This window comes from Lolium rigidum, chromosome 7 (assembly GCF_022539505.1).
Source record: "Lolium rigidum isolate FL_2022 chromosome 7, APGP_CSIRO_Lrig_0.1, whole genome shotgun sequence".
NCBI lineage: Eukaryota > Viridiplantae > Streptophyta > Magnoliopsida > Poales > Poaceae > Lolium > Lolium rigidum.
The window spans coordinates 160,255,404-160,261,403 of NC_061514.1; positions in this window are offsets into that span (position 1 = coordinate 160,255,404).

Here is a 6,000-nt window from a genome sequence, read left to right on the forward strand (position 1 = left end):
TGGACAGCACTTCCCCAAATATCATCTCCCTCTCATTAGAAAATCACTCTAAGAGACTAAACAAGTATGTACAAGTATCCAGCAATCATAATATGCAAAGAATGAGTGATGCCGGTATACCTCCCCCCAAGCTTAGGCTTTTGGCCCAAGTGGAGTTCATTCCCAACGAGGGTCGGAGTTCCACGCCGGTGGATCATACATAGAGTGGTAATAGGGCCCCTGTGCAGAAGAATATCGTGGAGGTTCCACATGCCCATGGTGTTGATATGAGGAGCTTGCTGCATCGGATGAAGAGTCGGGATGCTCCTCGGCCTCCTCCACATCTTCCCTTGCACGACGGCTTTCCCTTTCTATGTATGCGTTTAGCTCATTTTCTGTGATCGACCACCCGTCCCTGGCATCAAGGTTAAACAAAGCAGGTGCAGGCAAGCGTACTAATTTTTCAATTTTCTTAGTTATACTCCAACTTTTCTTATACAAAGTTATCCTATAATGCAGGTTGTTCAAACTAGATGCATCTGAAATAAACTCATGCCTGATCATGGAGAAAACATCAAGTTTCTCTATAGAAAGCGGAATATCTAAATGGTGAGGACCTACACCATGCATGGCTAATAAGCGAGAGGTAATAAGACCTCCACAAATTCCTCCTTTTTCACGGTTAGTAGCAAGTCTACAAGCTATTAAAGCACCCAAATTATAAGTCCTATCCTGTTGCAAAGCAGCAGCTAAGAAGGCCAAATCTTGGACAGATAATTTACCTCCGGTCCTTCTCGCAAGAACGCACTTTGTAATGAAATAGGCAAAGTAGCGGATGGCTGGATGTTGAATGCTACTAATCTTACCACCGTCATTGGAGAAGCTCCTCCCATTACAAATCCTTGTATAAAGATCTGAGAGCTCCCGCGGTGTTCCCCGATCTTCTCGCAGGATCCCCATCTGCGGCACTCTAATCGTCGTGCAAAAATCACTGAAAGGCAAGTCAATAGTTTTGTTATAAATTTTATACCGGACCATGGGGTCAGTTCGAGACCGGTGAAATTCGAAATCCTGCACAACCGACACCGTTAGTTTAGCATATTGGTGAGGTTCACCGACAGCAAAATTTCCCAATCCTGCATTGGAAATTAGTGTTTGCACATCTTGCAGGATTCCTGCATTCCGCATAAAGTCCGTGCATGGGTAATAAGAGGGGTATACTCCCTCTTCACGATGGACTCTCATGACTTGCTGCACCTCCAACTCTTGTTGGTTAAGTTGGTGCATACTCCCTTCCATTTTCTGAAATTTTTCAACAGTCATTATAAAATTTGATTTCAAGGTATATAATTGAAGGGAACTACTATAGGAACTTGCTAGAGTACTACACATGCATCAAAACTAATTTCTACCACTTAGAACAAGCATGCAAGCTCACTAAACATGTTATCTACAGCAGCAAAATATTCAAGATATACTCAACCAAATGAAATTCTAATTGGACAATCAAAGGAGTCACATACCAAGGAGTAAATGTGCCAAATTTCGGACAGTAAATCTGGGCTGAGCAAGGAGATCGAAAAATCGCGAGTTCTTGAGCAGAAACACGAGTGAGAGAAACTTGGTACGAGTTTTTTCAGGAGAGAGAAGGTGCTGGGAGGAAGAGATGATGAAGTGGGGCAAGGGGTGGCCCACACCATAAGGTGGCGCGGCCCCCTTCCTGGCCGCGCCGGCCTATGGTGTGGCACCCCCTGGTGCCCCACAGGTCATCCCCTGGTGCTCCCAGGTGCCTCGTCGAAAAATAGGACCAACGGTGTAATTTTTGTAATTTTTAGAGAACTTCGAAAAATGCACATTTCTGGGTATTAAATTAATGATTACTGCGCAGGAAAATGATTTCTAAAATCTTAAATGACTAAAGCATTTTGCAAAACAAAAGTGCTACAGCAAGTAAAATAGGGGAAGGGAGAAAGAAAGAAAGAAGTGTTGTTTAGCTCTTTTATGCAATAAAATATACTTGTTAACAAGGTTGATCAAGTCTTGCTACCAAATAAATTTTATATGACATAAGAAGAAATAAACCTCAAATCAATCATGTTACCTTATATTGAATTGATATGGATCCAATCACAAGAGTTTGATATTCTTCTTTAGGCTCATATATAGGACAATCAATGGATCCCACTTTGATAGTTTTCACATTAAAAATTGTATTGACTCCACATACTTTATCAATCCTCTTGGGAAAATAGACAAGTGTGTTCCTTATCATCAACATTGAAAGTAACCATGCCTTTATTGCAATCAATAACAGCCCCTGCAAGTATTAAGAAAGGGTCTTCCAAGAATAATGGACATATTATCATCTTCGGGCATTTCCAACACAACAAAATCAGTTAATATCAAGCAATGCTGAGTAACTTGAACAGGAACATTTTCACATAAACCAACAGGAATAGCAGTAGATTTATCAGCCATTTGCAAAGATATATCAGTTGGTATCAATTTATCTAAATCAAGTCTCTTATAAAGAGAAAAAGGCATCACACTCACACCTGCTCCCAAATCACATAGAGCAGTTCTAACATAATTATTCTTGATGGAACAAGGAATAGTAGGTATACCTGGGTCGCCCAAATTCTTTGGAATCTTACCATTGAAGGAGTAATTAGCGAGCATAGTAGAAATTTCCTCATTGGGGACTTTCCTTTTGTTAGTAACAATATCTTTCATATACTTTGAATAAGGAGGCAATTTAATAGCATCAGTCAAAGGGATTTGCAAAAATAAAGGTTTCATCCAATCACAAAATTTATTATAATGTTCCTCCTCCTTTGATTTTAGTTTCTTAGCAGGAAAAGGCATTTGCTTTTGAACCCAAGGTTCTCTTTCATTACCATGTTTCTCAGTAATAAAATCTTCTTTAGTGTACTTTTTATTTTTAGCAGGCTTTTCAGGTTCTTTTTCAATTTCTCCTTTATCAGGAGTATCATTCTTATCATTATCTTCCTCATGTCCATTACCACTTTCAGTTTCAGCATCAGAAATAGAAATACTATTAGGATCATTAACAGGTTCAGAGGATTTTACAACATTCTTATGTTTCTTTTTCTTTTTCTTAGATGGAGCACTAGTTTTAATTAGTTGAGAATCTTGTTCAACTCTTTTGGGATGCCCTTCAGGATATAGAGGATCCTGGGTAGAAGCACCACCTCTAGTTGTTACTTCACAAGCATGTTTTTCTTTAGAATTATTTCCCAACAAGTCATTTTGCACTTTAGTAAGTTGATCAATTTGAGTTTGAACCATTTGAAAATGTTTAACAAGTATCTTAACATCATTGGAGGTTCTCTCCACAATACCATGCAATTCACTAATAGCTCGAGAATTTTCCATTAAATGATTCTCTACTCTCATATTAAAGTTTTCTTGCTTAACAATATAATTATCAAATTCATCTAAGCATTGAGCAGGAGATTTTGAATACGGAATATCTTCCCTAGTAAAGTGTTGAAGCGAGTGTACCTCAATCATGGATGAAGGGGGAATTGTCTCACATATATCTTCTATAGGAGGTAAATTCTTCACATCTTCGGGTTTAATACCCTTCTCCTTAAGAGACTTCTTGGCTTCCCTCATATCTTCATCATTTAATTTAATCATACCCCTCTTCTTCACTATCGGTGTCGGGGTTGGTTCAGGTGTAGACCAATCATCATGATTCCGGCCTATTTTAGCCAATAATTCTTCAGCGTCGTCTGGAGTTCTTTTCCTGAAAACACAACCAGCACAACTATCCAGGTATGCCCTAGACTCAATGGTTAGTCCACTATAAAATATATCAAGTAAATCATACTTTTCCAAATCATGGTCAGGCTGAGCTCTAATAAGAGAGCAAAATCTCGCCCAAGCCTCGAGCAATTTCTCTCCATCTTCCTGGTCAAAATTATAAATTCTCTCGCAAAGCAGCATGTTGAGCACTAGCAGGAAAGTATTTTCGAAAGAAAACATCACGCAAGTCGGTTGGACTTTTAATAGAACCAGGAGGCAAATTATTATACCAAGTTTTAGCATCATCCTTTAATGAGAAAGGAAAAATTTTAGCGACAAAATAAGTACGCATCTTGACATCATCAGAAAACACGCCACTAAGAGTAGATAACTCAGTCAAGTGTTCAACAACACTTTCTTTTTCAGTACCACAAAAGGGTGTTGTCTCAACAATAGCTATATGAGATAGGTCAAGAGAAAAATCATAATCTTTATCCCTAATGTTTATAGGAGATGTGGCAAATTTAGGATCAGGAGATGGTTTATATCTAACAGCATGTTCCGCAAGCAACTTTTTAATTTTTCTTGCATCAGTAGTAGCATTGCATTTTTCAATAAAATCATCATCAAGCTCTACATAATCTTCATCAAGATCACCACTAGAATAATCAAGTTCAGGTGATTTAACAGGTGTAGTAGCATTAGGAGTTTCAGTATTTTCAATTTGTCTAGACTTAGCAATTGTAGCATCTAGAAAAGATCCCAATGAACCACTATCATCAAGCACAGCAGAAACATTATCAATATTATGAGAATTTTCAGATTCAGCAGAAGTACCAGCACGTGAAGCATGTGGCGGCGAAACAAGTTTATCAATCACAGATGGTGAATCAAGAGCAGCAGAGGTACTCAGAGTTGTACCTTTTCTTGTAGTGGATGGTAATATGGCGATCTTAGTATCGCGAGGTTTACCCATAATGGAGAATTTGCAGCGAACAATATCAATCCAAGTGAACTTCCAAATAAAGCTATGCTCCCAGGCAACGGCGCCGTAAATAGTCTTGATGACCCACAAGTATAGGGGATCGCAACAGTCTTCGAGGGAAGTATTACCCAATTTATTGATTCGACACAAGGGGAGACAAAGAATACTTGTAAGCCTTAACAGCGGAGTTGTCAATTCAGCTGCACCTGGAAACAGACTTGCTCGCAAGAGTTTATCAGTAGTAACAGTTTTATGGCAGTAGGAATAGTGAAATAACAGCAGCGGTGAAATAAAGACAGCAGTAGTGATTATAGTAAACAGCAGGATTAAAATACTGTAGGCACAGGGACGGATTTAACGGGCGTTGCATGGATGAGAGAAACTCATGTAACAATCAAAGCATGGGCATTTGCAGATAATAATAAAACGGTATCCAAGTACTAATCAATCAATAGGCATGTGTTCCATATTTAGTCGTACGTGCTCGTAATGAGAAACTTGCACAACATCTTCTGTCCTACCAGACCGGTGGCAGCCGGGCCTCTAGGGAAACTATCTGGATATTAAGGTACTCCTTTTAATAGAGTACCGGAGCAAAGCATTAACACTCCGTGAACACATGTGATCCTCACATCACTACCATCCCCTCCGGTTGTCCCGATTCTTGTCACTTCGGGGCCATTGGTTCCGGACAGCGACATGTGTATACAACTTGCGGGTAAGATCATAAACAACGAATATCTTCATGAATCAATAACATGTTCAGATCTGAGATCATGGCACTCGGGCCCTAGTGACAAGCATTAAGCATAACAAGTTGCAACAATATCATAAAAGTGACATCTACTGGATACTAGGCACTATGCCCTAACAATCTTATGACTATTACATGACCAATCTCATCCAATCCCTACCATCCCCTTCAGCCTACAGCGGGGGAATTACTCACACATGGATGGGGGAAACATGGCTGGTCGATGGAGAGGCGTTGGCGGTGATGGCGGTGACGATCTCCTCCACTCCCCGTCCCGGCGAGTGCCGAACGGAGACTTCGGCTCCCGCGACGGAGTTTCGCGATGTGGCGGCTCTCTGGAGGGTTTCTGGCGACTTCGACTTCTCCCCGTGCGTTTTTAGGTCGAAACCAATAAGTAGTCCGAAGGGGGGCGTCGGAGGCCGGCCGAGGGGGCCACGCCACATGGCCGCGCGGGCCCCCCCTGGGCCGCGCCGCCATGTGGTGTGGGGCCCTCGGGCCTCCACCTCCTTTG